The sequence below is a fragment of the Pseudophryne corroboree genome, chromosome 8 (assembly GCF_028390025.1).
Source record: "Pseudophryne corroboree isolate aPseCor3 chromosome 8, aPseCor3.hap2, whole genome shotgun sequence".
Lineage (NCBI taxonomy): Eukaryota > Metazoa > Chordata > Amphibia > Anura > Myobatrachidae > Pseudophryne > Pseudophryne corroboree.
This window is the reverse complement of record NC_086451.1, coordinates 13,704,774-13,729,600: the sequence shown is the minus strand read 5'-3', so window position 1 is coordinate 13,729,600 and position 24,827 is coordinate 13,704,774. Positions and strand designations below refer to the sequence as shown.

Below are 24,827 nucleotides of genomic sequence, written 5' to 3'. Positions count from 1 at the left end.
ACCACTGCCGAGCCAATGTCCGCTACTGCCGCTGCCCCCCGCCAATGGCCTACAAAATCGCCGCCATCATCCGCCCAGCCTCCATCTACTAATCCACATCTCAGTCCGATTCCACTGCCAATGCCGCAGCCTGCCTGCTCATCAAACTTGTAAAGAGCAGGCGGCTAATACAGATGGAGACGCACTCATCCAGTGCGGCTCCATCACAGGTGCGCACTCCCGGTGTGACTAGGCGATCCGTCCGCCTAACCCTGCCGGGAGTGCACAGAGACGATCTCCCATTCTAGCAAATGGAGCGCATCTCCGTCACAGACAGGCCGATAGGCACGCCCAGGCACAGGCGGAGCCACGATTAGCGTGGCTCCATCTGTATATTGTTAATTTTTTTTTTAATTTATTGGAAAGGAAGGAATATGGGGAGATGGGAGAAAGAGCAGGGGCTAGGATGGGAGTAGTCGTGATGGAGAGCAGGGGGCAAGCTGAGAGTTGTAGTAGTGAGGAGTTGGGGGACAGACTGGGAGTAGTAATGGTGGAGAGCAGAGAGCAGGCTGGGAATAGTAGTGGGGACAGGATGGGAGTAATAGTAGTTCAGAATAGGGGGGCAGGCAGTAATAGTATTGCAGAGGGGTTTAGTATGATTGCCGACAGCCCCCTGTAAAGTACCCTAACCCTCCCTTGTGGGTGCCTAAACCTAACCCTTCCCGCTTGGTGCCTAGCCCTAACCTCCCCTTCTACGTGCCTATACCTAACCCTCCCTCCCCGGTACCTTCCCGGCCCTGCACCCTAATCCTAACCCCCCTTCTCATGCCTAAACCTGACCCAGCACGTCCCGCTGGTAGGACGTTTGGGAATCCGACTGTTGGTATTCTGACACCGGTATCCCGAGCAGCGTCGGTATTTAGACGCCGGGCTTTTGTCATCCTTCGGGATTCTGTGATCAATATATCAAACGCCGGGATCCCATCCCTCAGGAACTTAACTGCATCCTATGTAGAGGGGGAGGGGGAGGAGGAGCAGGCAGGGAGTAATAAAAAGGTGGCAGGATGGGAGTAGTAGTGTGAAGTGGGCAGGATGGGAGTAGTGGTGTGAAGTGGGCAGGATGGGTGTAGTGGTGTGGAGTGGGTAGGATGGGAATAGTGATGTGAAGTGGGCAGGATGGGAGTAGTGGTGTGGAGTGGGCAGTATGGGAGTAGTGGTGTGGAGTGGGCAGTATGGGAGTAGTGGTGTGAAGTGGGCAGGATGGGAGTAGTGGTGTGAAGTGGGCAGGATGGGAGTAGTGTGGTGGTGTGGGCAGGATGGGAGTAGTGGTGTGACGTGGGCAGGATGGGAGTAGTAGCGTGGAGTGGGTAGGATGGGAGTAGTGGTGTGAAATGGGCAGGATGGGAGTAATGGTGTGAAATGGGCAGGATGGGAGTAGTGTGGTGACGTTGGCAGGATGGGAGTAGTGGTGTGACGTGGGCAGGATGGGAGTAGTAGCGTGGAGTGGGCAGGATGGGAGTAGTGGTGTGGAGTGGGTAGGATGGGAGTAGTGGTGTGGAGTGGGTAGGATGGGAGTAGTGGTGTGAAATGGGCAGGATGGGAGTAATGGTGTGAAATGGGCAGGATGGGAGTAATGGTGTGAAATGGGCAGGATGGGAGTAATGGTGTGAAATGGGCAGGATGGGAGTAGTGGTGTGAAGAGGGCAGGATGGGAGTAATGGTGTGAAATGGGCAGGATGGGAGTAGTGGTGTGAAGAGGGCAGGATGGGAGTAGTAGCGTGGAGTGGGCAGGATGGGAGTAGTGGTGTGACGTGGGCAGGATGGGAGTAGTAGCGTGGAGTGGGCAGGATGGGAGTAGTGGTGTGGAGTGGGTAGGATGGGAGTAGTGGTGTGGAGTGGGTAGGATGGGAGTAGTGGTGTGACGTGGGCAGGATGGGAGTAGTAGCGTGGAGTGGGCAGGATGGGAGTAGTGGTGTGGAGTGGGTAGGATGGGAGTAGTGGCGTGGAGTGGGTAGGATGGGAGTAGTGGTGTGAGATGGGCAGGATGGGAGTAATGGTGTGAAATGGGCAGAATGGGAGTAGTGGTGTTGTGAAGTGGGCAGGATGGGAGTGGAAAGGACCCGTTGAGCATAAGTTAAACCTCACCTCTCTACAGCAGGCTCACACAGGATGTACACTGGGACACTGATGGGTCCTGCTTCTCAGGCAGCTCACATCCATCTTTTTCCTGCACGGTCCCGTGGGTTGCGGGGAGGGGCGCACCTCAGCTCTTCAGTGCCTCCAACAGTGTCCGCCTCACTACTGGTGCCGGCCAATGCAGACATTCCCCTGAGTGCGGTTGATGGCCAGGACCTCCGCTGCAGGCCTGCATATGAAGCGACAATAGGAGCGGTAAAGCCGCTGCTGTATACTTCTGTGTGTGGATTGGCACGATCGGCGCCATTGCTGTAAGCTCGCGTCAGCCACAGCTACAAACTCCTGCAGGGGACAGGGGAAGGGGAGGGGACGGCGCGCGCTCGCGGTAGCCGGCCCCAGAATGATGGTGGTTTGGGGGACGGGTAGCCAGTCGGACCCTGCCCACTGTCCACTCAGATCAACCTAGGTAACAGGGGCGTGCTTTCATATGTGCTGAAAGCACGCCCCTGTAATAGAGGCACTTCCAGTAGGTGCCGCTTACTAGGCTTTTTTTAATGGGCTTTTACTGCCCGTTGTTTGGCCCCGCCCCCCGCCTCCAGCCCTTTCACACTCTCAGCAGGAGGCACCGACAGCGGTGCCTCCTAAACATATTTAAAACTTTGTAGACTATAGAAATGATGATTAAAATAATATAAAGACTAAAGAAGATACTTATGGCACTGAACATGTCATAAGTATCTTAGTATCTCCTATATAATAGCCCTATTCTGTGACCTTGTGATTCATTTGCTAACGCTGGGCGGAGTCACAACAGTGGGCGGAGTTATTCAAATAAGTCACAGAGATCTGGCCAAATCTACAGGAGACTAGGAGCAGAAGCAGATAGCATGGGCATTGGGCATGGCACAGGCAGGGGTGCAGACCTCCCAGCTTTCTGCAGGAGCTTTCTTCAGGCAGAAGGAGGGAAACACACTTGGCGAAAAGGGGGCGTGGCTTCACGGGAGGGCCCCCGTTTTCGTCAGTGAGGGGGCTTGCCCAGCGCTCTGTGAGCTGCTGGCATGCCCCCAGGGCTGATTATGAGTCCGGGGGGCACAGGGCACTTGAGACAGGGGAGCCCTATCTCATTGCTGTGCCTGCTGTGGGTTGGGGGGCGTGGCCTAATCGCGGCCCGCGCGGCCACGCCCCCTTATGCAAATTCCGATTTTTTTTTTTTTTATTTTTATGGGATTTTGGCCCCTCAGCTAGGGCTAAATCCAGAGGAGGTGGTCGCTCCCCCTACACACCCGCACAGGGAGAAGAAAGCAGGGAGACTGCTGCCTCCCTGCACCACCACAGACCTGCCAATATGCAGCAGCGTGTGCTGACTGTAGCACAATGCTGCCGCTGTTGCTGGCAGGACGGGGGGAGCTTCTGAGCTGGGACAGAGCTACTCCAGCCGGGGGGCCCCCTAAAACTGTGGGGCCAACGGTACGTATCCCCTGGCCACCACCCCCCACCCCCCCCCTTAATCCGGCTCTGCTGCTGGAACCCCCCCCCGTAATCCGTACCCCCTGATGCCCCCTCTCCCTCTGTCTCCACTATTCACCGCTGCTCTGCTAAGCAGAACAGCGAGTACAGGAGCTTTCCAACTGCCCCCCCCCCCCCCCCCACCGCCGGACACTGCGACCCGCGGGTGGGACAGCGGGACAGACCCCAAAAAATGGGTCGGTCCCGCGAAAATCGGGACATTTGGGAGGTATGGGGGTGTGTGAGGGGTATGTCATACAGACAGACGGGCACCGGCTCACTGTGTGCTTGACCCCCCACATTGGCATACTCAGCAGGGTCTCTCTGATGCGGAGGAGCGTCACTTTCTGGCACACTCCACGCTTCTTAGCTGCAGTTTAGTGGGGCACCTGCCGCTGTGCAGGTTCCATACTGCCTCTGTTATCTCCAGCCCCGGCAACCCCACCGCTAGCTGCAGCGATGCCACCCGCAGTGGAGTGCGCCCAGCTCATTCACACACTTTAGCTGGCGGGTAGCGCTGCAGAAATCCGAGCTGCTTGCAGGCTCTGACCCACTCCTCCCTCCAGCCGCAGCGTCTCCTGGGAGCTAACCAGTCACTCCCAGTCTCCCCTTACCACAGTGCCCGGAAGCCGTGAGGTCCGCGCCACGTGCATGCTATGACCCCCTCCTCCCTCCAGCCGCAGCATCTCCTGGGGGCTAACCAGTCATTTCCAGTCTCACCTTACCACAGTGCCCGGCAGCTGCGCGAGGTCTGCGGTGTGTGACTGAGGAGGGGGGGAGGGATGCGGACTGGCAGAGAAAGCAGGACTCCAGCCTGAGAGAGTCAGCCATGCCAAGTCTCCAGCAGCAGCAGATCCCAACAGGTTGGAATGGAACAGCAGCAGCCAGCAGCAGTGACTCCGGTAAGACACATCTGTCTGTCACCACTGTTTTGTCCCTAATACCAATCTCTCCCGTGCCCTGTGTTCTGTCATGTCCCTGTCACCCCTGGCCTTGCCCTGCCACCCTTATTCTGGCCCTTTCACCCTTATCCTGGCCCTTTCACCCTTATCCTGGCCCTGTCACCCTTATGCTGGCCCTGTTACCCCTATCCTGGCCCTGTCACCCCTGTGCTTGCCCTGTCAACCCTATACTGGCCCCGTCACCCCTGTCCTGGTCCTGCCGCCCCTACCCTGGCCCTGTCACCCCTATCCTGTCCCTATAATTTCTGTCCTGGCCCTGTCACCCCTGTCCTGGCCCCGTCACCCCTGTCCTGGCACCGTCACCCCTGTCCTGGCCCCGTCAACCCTGTACTGACCCTGTCACCCCTGTCCTGGCCCTGTTACTGCATACCCTCCAACTACCTTTTATGGCATGTACAGTACCCGCAGCGCCTCCAGACCTCTCCCCAATGCACTACACCTCCGCACCATCCCCTCCACCACATGCGGCACTCCACCCCTCCCCCACATGCTATGCCTCCAGACCCCCTACACCACCCGTGGCTCCCACTCCTCCACCCCTTCACCACCCACAGCACCTCCAGGCCCCTTCCACCATTCACCCCCCTTATACGTCTCCCCCCACACCTGCCCCCCTCCACCCGCAGCATCTGCAGACACCCTCCTCCATCAGCGGTCCCCCCCTCCCCCACCCCTCCCCCACCAATGGCACCCCCGCACCTGCCCCTCCACCACCTGCAGCACCTCCGGACCTCCTTTCCCATCCGCCGCAACACCCGTACCTGCCCCTACCCTACCCATGGTGCCTTTGGTCTCCTACCCAACCCCCGGCACACCCATCCCACAGCACCTCCGGAACCCTTCACCCATCCACAACATCCCCACACCTGCCCCTCTCCCACCCGTGGCACCCCTGCCCCTCCCCCACCTGCAGTGCCTCCGGACCCCTCCCCCATCTGCATCCCCCACTCCTCTGCCCCTCCCCCACGCGCAGCACCTCCCGAACCTTCCCCATCCGGGCCCCACCCCCACTTCTGCCTCCCCTCCACCCGCAGCATCTACAGACACCATCCGCAGTCCCCCCCGCACCCGCTACATTCTGTACATCGTGCCCTGCAGGTGCTGTTCACGCCGTCGCAAGGGGCTGCGCCTCCTTCACCATCGCACGCCCTTTCATTGTGCAATATTTAACCACTAACAAAGGAATGCAGGTAATACTCCATATAATACAAATATTAAACCCCAGAAAGGCATGCAAGGGTTAAGGGGGCGTAGCCCCTTGCGACGGTGTGAAGAGCGCCCGTAGGGCACGATGAAGCACCTAGTTATTTTAATAATTATGACAGGGGAGGCACTGCCTCCCCTGCCTCCCCTGACTGCACGTCCCTGGTTGACTGCATCATCGACACACCGATTCAATCGTTAGGCAAACTGTAGGGGGTCCAGTTAGGGGCCAGTCACAGTTTTCAGGTGATTCAAAACCAGATGCTTGAACATTTTTATGACCACAGACGTCAGTGCTATCAGCCTGTAGTCGTTCTGTCAGCGTCCGGATTCTCACCTCTGGCCGGGGGTCTCGGGTCTCGCCGCTCCGACGGGTGGTAGGGCTGCGGCGCCGGGATACTGCTGTGGCACAGGCCTCTGGCGGGTCTGTCCGGCGCCTGGGGACCTGAGGTGCCGTGCACGGAGATGCTGCGGCAGAGGGCTCTGGCGGGTAGTGCGGCTTCCGGGTGGCAGGGAGTTCAGTCTGCATACTGACTCCCTGTATTGGTGTGTGTCCTCTCTGCTGGGGGCCGCCATATTGGAGACCAAGGAAGCCAATTAGTCCCATTCTGTGTCCAGCCAATCCAGGGCTGGCTTCCCTTACAAAAGGGGGCTAGCCCAGAGTAAGAGTGCCAGTGCTTCAAGACGCTTACTTGTGTAAGGTGCTCTAGCTCTGTGCTCCCAGGTTGCTTCAGGTTGTTCCAGGTGCCCTGGTTCCGGCTACTATCTTTCGCTGCAGCAGTCCTATTGCCTCCAGCCTGCCTCCTCTCATAGAGTGTCCACCGGGACTCCAAGCCGCAGAGGAATCCCGGCCGCTACGGGACCTCCGCTGTCTTCAATTCTTTAAGGCAGAGTTCTTCAGCCTCTTCTTTCAAGCCACAGTTCATCATTCCGCAGCTCGTTCTGTTCAGCCACGTCTTTCAAGTCACAGTTCATCATTCCGCAGCTCGTTCTGTTCAGCCACGTCTTTCAAGCCACAGTTCATCATTCCGCAGTTAATTCATGTCAGCCACATCTTTCAAGCCACAGTTCATAACTCCGCAATTCATTCTCTTCAGCCTTGTCTTTCTAACCGCAGTCACAAGCCCGCAGTTCTTTTCTTCAGTCTCGTTTCTTCAACTACTACTCATTGACTCCTAGCTCAGACTATGTCTTCCATTGGCCTTTGTCTCATGAGAAGGAACTATATCCAGCCCCCTCGTCTTCTTCATCCACAGGCAGTTGTCTCCTCGGGCAAGTTTCAGTCGCCGGATCCTCAATTCCAGCCGAGTGTGACACGTTCAGGTTGGTGATAGAGGGTTTCTTGGGGACAGGGACGATAGTGGACCTTTTGAGGCAGGAAGGGACTTTCTGTAGCTCCAGCGATTTGTTGAAGATCTTGGTGAATATGGGGGCAAGCTGACCCGCACATGCTCTCACGGCAGATGGTGATGCTCCATCAGGACCCGGAGCTTTCCTGGGTTTGGCCATTTTGAATAGTGCCTCCACCTCTACTTGGGCGACTTGCAGTGCCTGGAATTGGCCGTTAGTGTTCGGGGCATCGTAGAGGTGATTATTTGGGTCGCAGGGGACTTCTTTTGCGAACCTGCAATAAAAGTGGTTCAGCTCGTCTGCTAGGTCTTGTGCACGGTGGTGGACTTCGATGTTTTCTTGTAGTTGGTTATGGATTGCATTCCTTTCCATACAGAAACGAGGTCATTGGTGGAGAGATCGTTTGTGAGCTTGTCCGAGAACCGCTTTGTTGCTAGCCTGATTTCTTTAGTCAGAGAGTTCCTAGTTCTGTTGTATAGTGCTCTGTCACTGCTGCTATAGGCAACCTCTTTGGCCCGACGAAGTTGCCTGAGCTGGGCGTTGAACCATGGCTTGTTGTTGTAAATGTGGTAAGTCTTGGTAGGTACACATATGTCCTCACAGTAGCTGATGTAGGATGTGACAGTGTCTGTCAGGTCGGTTGCCGAGGCTTTGAAGACCCTCCATTCCGTGCAGTCGAAGCAGACCTGGAGCTTCATCTTAGCCTCGTTGGTCCATTTCTTAACAGTCTTGACAACAGGCTTAACCGCTCTCAGCTTCTGTGTATAGGTAGGGAGTAGGTGGACGAGGCAGTGGTCAGATAAGCCAAATGCAGCACGCGGGATAGACCGTAAGGCAGACTTGAGGGTAGTGTAGCAGTGGTCAAGGGTGCACCCTTCCCTAATGGGACACGTGACTTGTTGTTTGTACTTAGGTAGCTCCTTGCTCAGGTTAGATCTGTTGAAGTTGCCCAGCACTATAAGCAGAGAGTCTGGGTGTTTTTGTTCTATTTCGGATATGCATACGGCCAGGTGGTGCAGGGCTTCATTCGCGCAGGCGAGGGGGAGGGGATGTACACTCCCACAAGGACAATTGAGGCAAATTCCCATGGGGAATAGAAGGGGTTGCAGTTGATACTTAGCATCTCCAGGTGAGGGCTACATGATTTGCCTAGGATTGTGACATTGGTGCACCATCTGTCGTTGATGTAGAAGCAGATGCTACCACCATTAGTTTTTCCTGAGAGAACCTATAGCAATCGGCCCTGAAGAGACTGAAGCCTGGCAGAGACATCGGGTTGTCCGCAATATGGGCGTCCAGCCACGTCTCTGTAAAGCAGAAGATGGACGACCCTGTAATGCCTGACCCTGCACTACCCAGAAGGAGGGACAGTTCATCAAACTTGTTTGCCAGTGAGCACACATTCGAGAGCAGGATCGCGGTAAGTGCAGACCAGTGCCCTCGCCGCCGCCGCCACCTCACTAGGGCGCCTACGTGACAGCCTCTCCTCTAAGCCCAGGTCCTTCTACTAGGGCCGACATGAGGGCCTCTGTTATTCTCTCTCCTGTGGCCGCCCGATCCTCCCGCCAGTCGCCGCCTGGGCTGCCGGGGGGCCGCGGCCGCTCATCATCCACTTCAGCGTCCACGACGTCTGCAGGGCAGTGAGGGCTGCAAGGGCTGCTGATCCGCCCGCCAACGGGCCCGAACGTGGGGTAAGCACTGCCGGAGTGCTCCAACTTAGGAGGTCTACCCTGCTGTATTTAGTCACTGGTGCGGTAGACAAGGGCAGGGGAAAACAAGTGGAAACAGGTATATTGGCTGAGCTGCATAGCTCCGAAGCAGCCATCTGCGGCGCCATCTTGAATTGTAGTCGCTATAATCGTTATTGCTATAACTTATTGCTGCTCTTTAATCCAATGGGTATATTTGAAACAAGTGATAAATAAATGTAACTTTGCTTTTTCTGTTGCTGATTCAATTATTCCAGGACAAAGCAGGCTTGTGGAAAGGTGTTAGAATCCAATTCCTTTTGTGTAGATGTGAAAAATCTCACTGTAAGAGCCTTTGAAGTAGATTTCTTGTGTGGGGTAGTGATAAAATGTGTCCTGAGGACTACATCGCGCTGCGTCTACTGCATTGTGCCGCATCATTTCGTGTGTACGCAGCATTAGTTACTCGTGCAAGCCTCCAGGACTAATGTTGGGAACACACTAAACAATGTATGTACCCAGCGACGGCACGATGCAGTGGCATAATACATTACGCCATCCGTACACACTGCAGGATACAGTGGACGACGGCGTGATGTATCACTGCCCCCCGCATTTAAAATGCATGCCGTCATTCCCTGGGTCATCCCATTAGAAATGCCGTACCCCCCTACTGGACAACCCAGGGAACAACCCGCGGGAGTGTGCGATCATGGGTACACACTGAGCAATGTGGCCGATATATAAATCTAAATTGAATTCATGGCCTTTAAAAAAAAAAAAAAAGTGTCTGGTGACTGACGGACTGCCCGAATCCACTGAAGCAAGGGTCCAGTTACCCTATCTTCCGGTTAGTGGCAATTGACTTCCAGCACCACGTAAATCAGAAAATCGCTAAAAACTTGTGCATGATGAGCGCGCAGAGGTGCAGTATCGACTGAGATACACGGTGTGTGAAATGTGCTGCGCATCCCTGGCCAGGGACTGAGAGGTGGCTATGTGGACGTGCATTATGTGTTGCGAGCACGTGGCATGAACTCATTGCTCACTTTGGAGGCCATACTCTGACGGACAATCTGCACCCAACATGGGGCTGATGCAATTTTCCACAGTACGACTGATGGTGGCACATAAAGAAGCACCAGGCGGTATTACCGCGTCTCAGTCCCTGCACGCGGCTGCACACCGGGGAAGGGCTTGTACCGGTATATTTGCAGACAGGGGCGCTCAGAATAAGCCCTATATGAGGTAATGCTTATTCTCCCTCAGGCCATGGGCCACCAGCCTCGGTTTTAGAGTTGGGTCAGTGCATTAGGTGAAGAGGGGGCAGATGAAGAACCACAGCAACAGAGCCCCATCACCATTACACAAAGGCCCACATAACCACAGTGACAGTGTCAGTCAGACTGTCACTAGTCACTGACAGCCCTCTCATATGGGGTGCGTCCTATATATAGAAAGAACCTCATTAGCATATTTCACCCGTATGTGCCGCCACAAGCCACGCCCATAGGCCGTCATCACGCCACCAAATCAATTGTTCATGCTGGAAAAAACAGACAGAGGGGAAAAAAACAAAAAAGAAGACAGGCGCACGCGCAGTAGCCAAGCCAACGGCTAGCCGAGGGGGGTGGAGCATGCGCAGAGCCCTCCTTGCCGGCCCGTGCGTCGGTCTGGGCGTGCGCGTACCCTGCCTCCACGACGAGCGCGGGCGCGCGCGCATGCGCAGCTCGAGCAGGCAGCAGGCGGGTTTCCTGGGTGTGCGCATGCGCTTCTCCTGCTCTCGCTCTCACACACTCAGTGGCCTGCTGCTGGCGCGCGCCCAGTCCTCGCTTCTGTCCGGTGTCTGCGGCGGATTCAATGAGCTGAGAGAGACCGCGGCACAGCGCCCCTCCCCCCGCCCCGGGACAGGTAACCACCCTCTCCCGCCTGCATGTGTGCGTGTCCAGTGCCATGCTCCTGTGCGTGGCCGTGTGTGCCCTGGGCCTGTCCCCCCGTGTCACCGCATAATCCTGGGCCTCTCCCCAAGTGTGTCCCTGCATAGCCGGGCCCTGTTCGTGTGTGTGTGTCCATGCATCACTGGGCATTGTCCCTGTGTGACTGTAGATCCCACCCCTATGTGACTGTAGATCACCTCCCCACTTTCCCTGTAGATCCCACTCTTCCCCTGTGTTACTGTAGATTCCCCTGTGTGACTGTAGACCCCCCACCTTCCCTGTGTGACTGTAGACCCCCCCCTTCCCTGTGTGACTGTAGACCCCCCCCCCTTCCCTGTGTGACTGTAGACCCCCCCCCCTTCCCTGTGTGACTGTAGATCCCCTCTCTTCCCCTGTGTGACTGTAGATCCCCTCTCTTCCCCTGTGTGACTGTAGATCCCCTCTCTTCCCCTGTGTGACTGTAGACCACCCTCTCATCCCCTGTGTGACTGTAGATCACCCTCTCATCCCCTGTGTGACTGTAGATCACCCTCTCATCCCCTGTGTGACTGTAGATCACCCTCTCATCCCCTGTGTGACTGTAGATCACCCTCTCATCCCCTGTGTGACTGTAGAGCCCCTCCCCCTCTTCCACTGTGTGACTGTAGAGCCCCTCCCCCTCTTCCGCTGTGTGACTGTAGATCCCCCCTCTTGCACTGTGTGACTGTAGATCCCCCCTCTTCCCGTGTGACTGTAGATCCCCCCCCTTCCCCTGTGTGACTGTAGATCCCTTCTCTTCCCCTGTGTGACTGTAGATCCTCTCTCTTCCCCTGTGTGACTGTAGATCACCCTCTCTTCTCCTGTGTGACTGTAGACCCCCCCTTCCCTGTGTGACTAGATCCCCCCCTTCCCTGTGTGACTGTAGATCCCCCCCCTTCCCTGTGTGACTGTAGATCACCCTCTCATCCCCTGTGTGACTGTAGATCACCCTCTCATCCCCTGTGTGACTGTAGATCACCCTCTCATCCCCTGTGTGACTGTAGATCCCCCTCTCATCCCCTGTGTGACTGTAGATCCCCCTCTCATCCCCTGTGTGACTGTAGATCCCCCTCTCATCCCCTGTGTGACTGTAGATCCCCCTCTCATCCCCTGTGTGACTGTAGATCCCCCTCTCATCCCCTGTGTGACTGTAGATCCCCCTCTCATCCCCTGTGTGACTGTAGATCCCCCTCTCATCCCCTGTGTGACTGTAGATCCCCCTCTCATCCCCTGTGTGACTGTAGATCCCCCTCTCATCCCCTGTGTGACTGTAGATCCCCCTCTCATCCCCTGTGTGACTGTAGATCCCCCTCTCATCCCCTGTGTGACTAGATCCCCCTCTCATCCCCTGTGTGACTGTAGAGCCCCTCCCCCTCTTCCACTGTGTGACTGTAGAGCCCCTCCCCCTCTTCCGCTGTGTGACTGTAGATCCCCCCTCTTGCACTGTGTGACTGTAGATCCCCCCTCTTCCCGTGTGACTGTAGATCCCCCCCCTTCCCCTGTGTGACTGTAGATCCCTTCTCTTCCCCTGTGTGACTGTAGATCCCCTCTCTTCCCCTGTGTGACTGTAGATCACCCTCTCTTCTCCTGTGTGACTGTAGACCCCCCCTTCCCTGTGTGACTGTAGATCCCCCCCCTTCCCTGTGTGACTGTAGATCCCCCCCCTTCCCTGTGTGACTGTAGATCACCCTCTCATCCCCTGTGTGACTGTAGATCACCCTCTCATCCCCTGTGTGACTGTAGATCACCCTCTCATCCCCTGTGTGACTGTAGATCACCCTCTCATCCCCTGTGTGACTGTAGATCACCCTCTCATCCCCTGTGTGACTGTAGATCACCCTCTCATCCCCTGTGTGACTGTAGATCCCCCTCTCATCCCCTGTGTGACTGTAGATCCCCCTCTCATCCCCTGTGTGACTGTAGATCCCCCTCTCATCCCCTGTGTGACTGTAGATCCCCCTCTCATCCCCTGTGTGACTGTAGATCCCCCTCTCATCCCCTGTGTGACTGTAGATCCCCCTCTCATCCCCTGTGTGACTGTAGATCCCCCTCTCATCCCCTGTGTGACTGTAGATCCCCCTCTCATCCCCTGTGTGACTGTAGATCCCCCTCTCATCCCCTGTGTGACTGTAGATCGCCCTCTCATCCCCTGTGTGACTGTAGATCGCCCTCTCATCCCCTGTGTGACTGTAGATCGCCCCCTCTTCCTCTGTGTGACTGTAGATCGCCCTCTCATCCCCTGTGTGACTGTAGATCGCCCTCTCATCCCCTGTGTGACTGTAGATCGCCCTCTCATCCCCTGTGTGACTGTAGATCGCCCTCTCATCCCCTGTGTGACTGTAGATCCCCCTCTCATCCCCTGTGTGACTGTAGATCCCCCTCTCATCCCCTGTGTGACTGTAGATCCCCCTCTCATCCCCTGTGTGACTGTAGATCCCCCTCTCATCCCCTGTGTGACTGTAGATCCCCCTCTCATCCCCTGTGTGACTGTAGATCCCCCTCTCATCCCCTGTGTGACTGTAGATCCCCCTCTCATCCCCTGTGTGACTGTAGATCCCCCTCTCATCCCCTGTGTGACTGTAGATCCCCCTCTCATCCCCTGTGTGACTGTAGATCCCCCTCTCATCCCCTGTGTGACTGTAGATCCCCCTCTCATCCCCTGTGTGACTGTAGATCCCCCTCTCATCCCCTGTGTGACTGTAGATCCCCCTCTCATCCCCTGTGTGACTGTAGATCCCCCTCTCATCCCCTGTGTGACTGTAGATCCCCCTCTCATCCCCTGTGTGACTGTAGATCGCCCCCTCTTCCTCTGTGTGACTGTAGATCGCCCCCCGCCCTCTTCCCCTGTGTGACTGTAGATCCCCCCCTCTTCTTCCCCTGTGTGACTGTAGATCCCCCCCTCCTCTTCCCCTGTGTGATTGTAGACACCCCCCCCCCCCTTTCCCTGGGTGCTTGTAGATCTCCCCTCCCCCCCCCCCCCCATTCCCCTGGGTGACTGTAGATCCCCTCCACTTCCCCTGGGTGACAGTAGATCCCCCCCTCTTCCCCTTGTAGATCCCCCCCTCTTCCCCTTGTAGATCCCCCCCTCTTCCCCTGTAGATCCCCCCTCTACCCCTGTAGACCCCCCCCCCCCTCTTCCCCTGGTTGACTGTAGATCCTTCCCATAACCCTGTCGACCCCCCCTACTCCCCTGTATATCTCCCCCCCCCCTCTATTCCCCTGTAGATCTCCTTCCCCCCCCCATTGCCCTGTAGATCTCCCCCCCCCCATTCTCTTGTAGATCTCCCCCCCCCCCCCATTCCCTTGTAGATCTCCCCCCCCCATTCCCTTGTAGATCTCCCCCCCCCCATTCCCTTGTAGATCTCCCCCCCCCCCATTCCCTTGTAGATCTCCCTGCCCCCCTATTCCCCTGTAGATCTCCCTCCTCCCCCTATTCCCCTGTAGATCTTCCTCCCCCCCCCCTATTCCCCTGTAGATCTCCCTCCCCCCCCTATTCCCCTGTAGATCTCCCCCCCCCTATGTCCCTGTAGATCTCCCCCCCCCCCCTCCCATTCCCCTGAGAGCCCCCCCATTCCCCTGTAGATCTCCCCCCCCCCCCCCCCCTCCCATTCCCCTGTAGATCCCCTCCCCCTCTTCCCGTCTTGTGTGACTGCAGGTCGCCAGGGCCTTTACCTCCTGCCTGTGACTGTAGGTCGATGGGGGCCAGCCCCCTGTATGTGACACTAGGCCACCCTGCTACTCAATAGAACATAAATGTAAATGTGTGAACTGTGTAGAAGTGTGGTAAGTAGAATACCGTAGTGGGAATTGGATCGTCTGCCTGAAGGTCTGATATCAGGAAACACTTGATGGTTAGAGAACATGTGGGAATGTGCTGCTGTGCAAGGAATGGATTCCGCAGAGGGGGTGTCGCGCAGATAGCTCCTGGAAGGGGAGCACCTTATTCAAGTCGACTTAATGACCTTGTCGACCTAGTTACTGTCAAACAGTAGTGGTCGACCTAATGGCTGTCGACCTAAGTGTGGTCGACCCAATGATCCACACCCGTGTGACCGCAGATCCCCCTCTTCCAGTCTGTGACCGCAGATCCCCCTCTTCCAGTCTGTGACCGCAGATCCCCCTCTTCCCGTCTGTGACCGCAGATCCCCCCTCTTCCCGTCTGTGGCCGCAGATCCCCCTCTTCCCGTCTGTGGCCGCAGATCCCCCCTCTTCCCGTCTGTGGCCGCAGATCCTCCCCCTCTTCCCGTCTGTGACCGCAGATCCCCCCCTCTTCCCGTCTGTGACCGCAGATCCCCCCCTCTTCCCGTCTGTGACCGCAGATCCCCCCCTCTTCCCGTCTGTGACCGCAGATCCCCCCCCTCTTCCCGTCTGTGACCGCAGATCCCCCCCTCTTCCCGTCTGTGACCGCAGATCCCCCCCTCTTCCCGTCTGTGACCGCAGATCCCCCCCTCTTCCCGTCTGTGACCGCAGATCCCCCCCTCTTCCCGTCTGTGACCGCAGATCCTCCCTCTTCCCGTCTGCGACCGCAGATCCCCCCTCTTCCCGTCTGTGACCGCAGATCCCCCCCTCTTCCCGTCTGTGACCGCAGATCCCCCCCTCTTCCCGTCTGTGACCGCAGATCCCCCCCTCTTCCCGTCTGTGACCGCAGATCCCCCCCCTCTTCCCGTCTGTGACCGCAGATCCCCCCCCTCTTCCCGTCTGTGACCGCAGATCCCCCCCCTCTTCCCGTCTGTGACCGCAGATCCCCCCCCCCTCTTCCCGTCTGTGACCGCAGATCCCCCCCCCTCTTCCCGTCTGTGACCGCAGATCCCCCCCCCCCTCTTCCCGTCTGTGACCGCAGATCCCCTCCCCTCTTCCCGTCTGTGACCGCAGATCCCCCCCCCTCTTCCCGTCTGTGACCGCAGATCCCCTCCCCTCTTCCCGTCTGTGACCGCAGATCCCCTCCCCTCTTCCCGTCTGTGACCGCAGATCCCCTCCCCTCTCCCCGTCTGTGACCGCAGACCCCCCCCTCTTCCCGTCTGTGGCCGCAGATCCCCCTCTTCCCGTCTGTGGCCGCAGATCCCCCCTCTTCCCGTCTGTGGCCGCAGATCCTCCCCCTCTTCCCGTCTGTGACCGCAGATCCCCCCCTCTTCCCGTCTGTGACCGCAGATCCCCCCCTCTTCCCGTCTGTGACCGCAGATCCCCCCCTCTTCCCGTCTGTGACCGCAGATCCCCCCCTCTTCCCGTCTGTGACCGCAGATCCCACCCTCTTCCCGTCTGTGACCGCAGATCCCCCCCTCTTCCCGTCTGTGACCGCAGATCCCCCCCTCTTCCCGTCTGTGACCGCAGATCCCCCCCTCTTCCCGTCTGTGACCGCAGATCCCCCCCTCTTCCCGTCTGTGACCGCAGATCCCCCCCTCTTCCCGTCTGTGACCGCAGATCCCCCCCTCTTCCCGTCTGCGACCGCAGATCCCCCCTCTTCCCGTCTGCGACCGCAGATCCCCCCTCTTCCCGTCTGTGACCGCAGATCCCCCCCTCTTCCCGTCTGTGACCGCAGATCCCCCCCTCTTCCCGTCTGTGACCGCAGATCCCCCCCCTCTTCCCGTCTGTGACCGCAGATCCCCCCCCTCTTCCCGTCTGTGACCGCAGATCCCCCCCCTCTTCCCGTCTGTGACCGCAGATCCCCCCCCCCTCTTCCCGTCTGTGACCGCAGATCCCCCCCCCCTCTTCCCGTCTGTGACCGCAGATCCCCTCCCCTCTTCCCGTCTGTGACCGCAGATCCCCTCCCCTCTTCCCGTCTGTGACCGCAGATCCCCTCCCCTCTCCCCGTCTGTGACCGCAGACCCCCCCCTCTTCCCGTCTGTGACCGCAGACCACCCCCCCTCTTCCCGTCTGTGACCGCTCATCCCCCCCCTTCCCGTCTGTGACTGCTCATCCCCCCCCCCTCTTCCCGTCTGTGACTGCTCACCCCCCCCCTTCTTCCCGTCTGTGACCGTAGATCCCCCCTCTTCCCGTCTGTGATCGCAGATCCCCCCCTCTTCCCGTCTGTGGCCGCAGATCCCCCTCTTCCCGTCTGTGGCCGCAGATCCCCCCTCTTCCCGTCTGTGGCCGCAGATCCCCCCTCTTCCCGTCTGTGGCCGCAGATCCCCCCTCTTCCCGTCTGTGGCCGCAGATCCCCCTCTTCCCGTCTGTGGCCGCAGATCCCCCCTCTTCCCGTCTGTGGCCGCAGATCCCCCCTCTTCCCGTCTGTGGCCGCAGATCCCCCCTCTTCCCGTCTGTGGCCGCAGATCCCCCCTCTTCCCGTCTGCGACCGCAGATCCCCCCCTCTTCCCGTCTGCGACCGCAGATCCCCCCCCCTCTTCCCGTCTGTGACCGCAGATCCCCCCCCCTCTTCCCGTCTGTGACCGCAGATCCCCCCCCCCCTCTTCCCGTCTGTGACCGCAGATCCCCTCCCCTCTTCCCGTCTGTGACCGCAGATCCCCTCCCCTCTTCCCGTCTGTGACCGCAGATCCCCTCCCCTCTTCCCGTCTGTGACCGCAGACCCCCCCCTCTTCCCGTCTGTGACCGCAGATCCCCCCCCCCCCCCTCTTCCCGTCTGTGACCGCTCATCTCCCCCCCCTCTTCCCGTCTGTGACTGCTCACCCCCCCCCCCCTCTTCCCGTCTGTGACCGCAGATCCCCCCCTCTTCCCGTCTGTGACCGCAGATCCCCCCCTCTTCCCGTCTGTGACCGCAGATCCCCCCCTCTTCCCGTCTGTGACCGCAGATCCCCCCCTCTTCCCGTCTGTGACCGCAGATCCTCCCTCTTCCCGTCTGCGACCGCAGATCCCCCCTCTTCCCGTCTGCGACCGCAGATCCCCCCCTCTTCCCGTCTGTGACCGCAGATCCCCCCCTCTTCCCGTCTGTGACCGCAGATCCCCCCCTCTTCCCGTCTGTGACCGCAGATCCCCCCCCTCTTCCCGTCTGTGACCGCAGATCCCCCCCCTCTTCCCGTCTGTGACCGCAGATCCCCCCCCTCTTCCCGTCTGTGACCGCAGATCCCCCCCCCCTCTTCCCGTCTGTGACCGCAGATCCCCCCCCCTCTTCCCGTCTGTGACCGCAGATCCCCCCCCCCCTCTTCCCGTCTGTGACCGCAGATCCCCTCCCCTCTTCCCGTCTGTGACCGCAGATCCCCCCCCCTCTTCCCGTCTGTGACCGCAGATCCCCTCCCCTCTTCCCGTCTGTGACCGCAGATCCCCTCCCCTCTTCCCGTCTGTGACCGCAGATCCCCTCCCCTCTCCCCGTCTGTGACCGCAGACCCCCCCCTCTTCCCGTCTGTGGCCGCAGATCCCCCTCTTCCCGTCTGTGGCCGCAGATCCCCCCTCTTCCCGTCTGTGGCCGCAGATCCTCCCCCTCTTCCCGTCTGTGACCGCAGATCCCCCCCTCTTCCCGTCTGTGACCGCAGATCCCCCCCTCTTCCCGTCTGTGACCGCAGATCCCCCCCTCTTCCCGTCTGTGACCGCAGATCCCCCCCTCTTCCCGTCTGTGACCGCAGATCCCACCCTCTTCCCGTCTGTGACCGCAGATCCCCCCCCTCTTCCCGTCTGTGACCGCAGATCCCCCCCTCTTCCCGTCTGTGACCGCAGATCCCCCCCTCTTCCCGTCTGTGACCGCAGATCCCCCCCTCTTCCCGTCTGTGACCGCAGATCCCCCCCTCTTCCCGTCTGTGACCGCAGATCCCCCCCTCTTCCCGTCTGTGACCGCAGATCCCCCCCTCTTCCCGTCTGCGACCGCAGATCCCCCCTCTTCCCGTCTGTGACCGCAGATCCCCCCTCTTCCCGTCTGTGACCGCAGATCCCCCCCTCTTCCCGTCTGTGACCGCAGATCCCCCCCCTCTTCCCGTCTGTGACCGCAGATCCCCCCCCTCTTCCCGTCTGTGACCGCAGATCCCCCCCCTCTTCCCGTCTGTGACCGCAGATCCCCCCCCCCTCTTCCCGTCTGTGACCGCAGATCCCCCCCCCCTCTTCCCGTCTGTGACCGCAGATCCCCTCCCCTCTTCCCGTCTGTGACCGCAGATCCCCTCCCCTCTCCCCGTCTGTGACCGCAGACCCCCCCCTCTTCCCGTCTGTGACCGCAGACCACCCCCCCTCTTCCCGTCTGTGACCGCTCATCCCCCCCCTTCCCGTCTGTGACTGCTCATCCCCCCCCCCTCTTCCCGTCTGTGACTGCTCACCCCCCCCCCTTCTTCCCGTCTGTGACCGTAGATCCCCCCTCTTCCCGTCTGTGATCGCAGATCCCCCCCTCTTCCCGTCTGTGGCCGCAGATCCCCCTCTTCCCGTCTGTGGCCGCAGATCCCCCCTCTTCCCGTCTGTGGCCGCAGATCCCCCCTCTTCCCGTCTGTGGCCGCAGATCCCCCCTCTTCCCGTCTGTGGCCGCAGATCCCCCTCTTCCCGTCTGTGGCCGCAGATCCCCCCTCTTCCCGTCTGTGGCCGCAGATCCCCCCTCTTCCCGTCTGTGGCCGCAGATCCCCCCTCTTCCCGTCTGTGGCCGCAGATCCCCCCTCTTCCCGTCTGTGGCCGCAGATCCCCCCTCTTCCCGTCTGCGACCGCAGATCCCCCCCTCTTCCCGTCTGCGACCGCAGATCCCCCCCTCTTCCCGTCTGCGACCGCAGATCCCCCCCCCTCTTCCCGTCTGTGACCGCAGATCCCCCCCCCTCTTCCCGTCTGTGACCGCAGATCCCCCCCCCCCTCTTCCCGTCTGTGACCGCAGATCCCCTCCCCTCTTCCCGTCTGTGACCGCAGATCCCCTCCCCTCTTCCCGTCTGTGACCGCAGATCCCCTCCCCTCTTCCCGTCTGTGACCGCAGACCCCCCCCTCTTCCCGTCTGTGACCGCAGATCCCCCCCCCCCCCCCTCTTCCCGTCTGTGACCGCTCATCTCCCCCCCCTCTTCCCGTCTGTGACTGCTCACCCCCCCCCCCCCCTCTTCCCGTCTGTGACCGCAGATCCCCCCTCTTCCCGTCTGTGATCGCAGATCCCCCCTCTTCCCGTCTTGTGTGACTGTAGGTCGATGGGGGCCAGCCCCCTGTATGTGACTGTAGGCCACCCTGCTACTCAATAGAAAGTAAGTGTGTGATCTTTGTAGAAGTGTGGTAAGTAGAATTGGATCGCCTGCCTGAAGAGGTCTGATATCAGGAAACACTTGATGGTTAGAGAACATGTGGGAATGTGCTGCTGTGCAAGGAATGGATTCCGCAGAGGGGGTGTCGCGCAGATAGCTTCTGGAAGGGGAGCAGGTCTGGCAGAGTTGAGGGGTATTCAAAGAGGCATGTGGTTAAGATGCCGGCTGTCGGGATCCCAACACCCGTAAAATTGCTGATGCCGGCATACTGACAGGGTCAGGAGACCTACGCCGGAATCCTGACAGCTGACACCTCAACTGTAAGTATATAAGGGGGGGGGCAGATTTAGGGTTAGGCTGCTGGAAGGGACACACACACTGGGAGACTGATAACAGGACGCGCGCGCACTGGGAGACTGATAACAGGACGCGCGCGCACTGGGAGACTGATAACAGGACGCGCGCGCACTGGGAGACTGATAACAGGACGCGCGCGCACTGGGAGACTGATAACAGGACGCGCGCGCACTGGGAGACTGGTAACAGGACGCACGCACACTGGGAGGCTGATAACAGGACGCGCACACACACTGGGAGGCTGATAACAGGACACACACACACACACACACACACACACTGGGAGGCTGATAACAGGACACACACACACACACACACACTGGGAGGCTGATAACAGGACACACACACACACACACACACACACACACACTGGGAGGCTGATAACAGGACACACACACACACACTGGGAGGCTGATAACAGTACACACACACACACACTGGGACACTAACAGGACACACACAAACTCCGAGACTGGTAACAGGATGCGCACACACACTGGGAGACTGATAACAGGACGCACACTGGGAGACGGATAACAGGACGCACACTGGGAGACTGATAACAGGAGACACACACTGGGAGACGGATAACAGGACAGAAACGCTGGGAGACGGATAACAGGACAGAAACGCTGGGAGACGGATAACAGGACACACACGCTGGGAGACGGATAACAGGACACACGCTGGGAGACGGATAACAGGACACACGCTGGGAGACGGATAACAGGACACACGCTGGGAGACGGATAACAGGACACACGCTGGGAGACGGATAACAGGACACACGCTGGGAGACGGATAACAGGACACACGCTGGGAGACGGATAACAGGACACACGCTGGGAGACGGATAACAGGACACACGCTGGGAGACGGATAACAGGACACACGCTGGGAGACGGATAACAGGACACACGCTGGGAGACGGATAACAGGACACACGCTGGGAGACGGATAACAGGACACACGCTGGGAGACGGATAACAGGACACACGCTGGGAGACGGATAACAGGACACAAATGCTGGGAGACGGATAACAGGATGCGCACACACTGGGAGACTGATAACAGGACGCACACACTATGAGACTGATAAGAGGAGACACTGGGAGACTGATAACAGGAGAGACACACACACTGGGAGACGGATAACAGGACAGAAACGCTGGGAGACGGCTAACAGGACAGAAACGCTGGGAGACGGCTAACAGGACAGAAACGCTGGGAGACGGCTAACAGGACAGAAACGCTGGGAGACAGATAACAGGACAGAAACGCTGGGAGACGGATAACAGGACACGCTGGGAGACGGATAACAGGACACGCTGGGAGACGGATAACAGGACACGCGCTGGGAGACGGATAACAGGACACACACACTGGGAGACTGGTAACAGGAGACACACTGGGAGACTGGTAACAGGAGACACACTGGGAGACTGGTAACAGGAGACACACTGGGAGACTGGTAACAGGAGACACACTGGGAGACTGGTAACAGGAGACACACTTGGAGACTGATAACAGGACGCACACACACTGGGAGACTGATAACAGGACGCACACACACACTGGGAGACTGGTAACAGGACGCACACACACACTGGGAGACTGGTAACAGGACGCACACACACACTGGGAGACTGGTAACAGGACGCGCACACACACTGGGAGACTGGTAACAGGACGCGCACACACACTGGGAGACTGGTAACAGGACGCGCACACAGACTGGGAGACTGGTAACAGGACGCGCACACAGACTGGGAGACTGGTAACAGGACGCGCACACAGACTGGGAGACTGGTAACAGGACGCGCACACAGACTGGGAGACTGGTAACAGGACGCGCACACACACTGGGAGACTGGTAACAGGACGCGCACACACACTGGGAGACTGGTAACAGGACGCACACACTGGGAGACTGGTAACAGGACGGACACACGCTGGGAGACTGATAACGGGACACACACACTGGGAGACTGATAACAGGACACACACACTCTGGGAGACTGTTAACAGGACACACACGGAGACTGATAACGGGACACACACCCACATGGGAGACTGACATCAGGACAAACCCCCCCCCCCCCCCCCACTGGGAGACTGATAACAGGACACCCCCACTGGGAGACTGATAACAGGACACGCCCCACACTGGGGCACTGATAACAGGACACACACACACTGGGGTACTGATAACAGGACACACACACTGGAGTACTGATAACAGGACACACACACACACGGGCACTGATAACAGGACACACACAGTGGGCCACTGATAACAGGACACACACACAATGGGGCACTGATAACAGGACACACACACTGGGAGGCTGATAATAGGACGCACACTGGGAGACTGATAACAGGACACACACACACACACACTGGGAGACTAACAGGACACACACAAACTCCGAGACTGGTAACAGGATGCGCGCGCACACTGGGAGACTGATAACAGGATGCACACTGGGAGACTGATAACAGGATGCACACTGGAAGACTGATAACAGGATGCACACTGGGAGACTGATAACAGGACGCACACTGGGAGACTGATAACAGGAGACACACACACACTGGGAGACTGATAACAGGAGACACACACTGGGAGACTGATAACAGGAGACACACACACTGGGAGACTGATAACAGGAGACACACACACACACACTGGGAGACTGATAACAGGAGACACACACACACACACACACACTGGGAGACTGATAACAGGAGAGACACACACACACTGGGAGACTGATAACAGGAGACACACACACTGGGAGACTGATAACAGGAGACACACACTGGGAGACTGATAACAGGAGACACACACACACACTGGGAGACTGATAACAGGAGACACACACACACTGGGAGACGGATAACAGGACAGAAATGCTGGGAGACGGATAACAGGACACACACGCTGGGAGACGGATAACAGGACACACACACTGGGAGACGGATAACAGGACACACGCTGGGAGACGGATAACAGGACACAAACGCTGGGAGATGGATAACAGGACGCACACACACACTGGGAGACTGATAACAGGAGAGACACACTGGGAGACTGATAACAGGAGACACACACACACTGGGAGACGGATAACAGGACAAAAACGCTGGGAGACGGATAACAGGACAGAAACGCTGGGAGACGGATAACAGGACACACACGCTGGGAGACGGCTAACAGGACACACACGCTGGTAGACTGATAACAGGACACACACGCTGGGAGACTGATAACGGGACACACGCTGGGAGACTGGTAACGGGACACACACGCTGGGAGACTGGTAACGGGACACACACTGGGAGACTGATAACGGGAGACACACTGGGAGACTGATAACAGGAGACACACTGGGAGACTGATAACAGGAGACACACTGGGAGACTGGTAACGGGACGCACACACACACTGGGAGACTGGTAACGGGACGGACACACACTGGGAGACTGATAACGGGACGCACACACACACTGGGAGACTGATAACGGGACGCACACACACTGGGAGACTGATAACGGGACGCGCACACACACTGGGAGACTGATAACGGGACGCGCACACACACTGGGAGACTGATAACGGGACGCACACACACACTGGGAGACTGATAACAGGACACACACGGAGACTGATAACAGGACACACACCCACATGGGAGAAACAGGACCCCCCACACTGGGAGACTGACAACAGGACACCCCCACCACACTGGGAGACTGACAACAGGACACCCCCCCCACACTGGGGCACTGATAACAGGACACCCCCCACACTGGGGCACTGATAACAGGACACACACACACACACACACACACACACACACACACACACACACACACACACACACTCTGGGGCACTGATAACAGGACACCCCCCACACTGGGGCACTGATAACAGGACACCCCCCACACTGGGGCACTGATAACAGGACACACATACACTGGGGCACTGATAACAGGACACACATACACTGGGGCACTGATAACAGGACACACATACACTGGGGCACTGATAACAGGACACACATACACTGGGGCACTGATAACAGGACACACATACACTGGGGCACTGATAACAGGACATACTCACACTGGGAGACTGATAACAGGACCCCCCCCCCCCCCGCACGCACACACACACACACTGGGAGACTGATAACAGGACCCCCCACACTGGGAGACTGATAACAGGACACACTCACACTGGGAGACTGATAACAGACACACACTGGGAGACTGGTAACAGGACCCCCCCCCCCACACACACACACACACACACACACACACACACACACACACACTGGGAGACTGATAACAGGACCCCCCCCACACTGGTAGACTGATAACAGGACACACACACACACACACACACAATGGGGCACTGATAACAGGACACACACACACCCACACACACACACACACACACACACACACACACACACACACACACACACACACACACACACACTGGGAGACTGATAACAGGACACACTCACACAGGGAGACTGATAACAGGACACACTCACACTGGGAGACTGATAACAGGACACACTCACACTGGGAGACTGTTAACAG

The 24,827-nt window shown here is 58.3% G+C and overlaps 1 protein-coding gene across 2 annotated transcripts in view; it reads left to right on the top strand.

Moving 5' to 3' along the window:
* The first annotated feature begins 10,536 nt into the window (after positions 1-10,536).
* Positions 10,537-24,827, top strand: part of WDR5 (WD repeat domain 5) — a 57,987-nt gene continuing 43,696 nt past the window's right edge. The window contains exon 1 of one of the 2 annotated variants that reach the window (XM_063935907.1): positions 10,537-10,735. The gene's annotated coding sequence lies outside the window, so the exon portion shown is untranslated. The remainder of the gene's footprint in view (positions 10,736-24,827) is intronic. The other variant, XM_063935908.1, reaches the window with a different exon arrangement.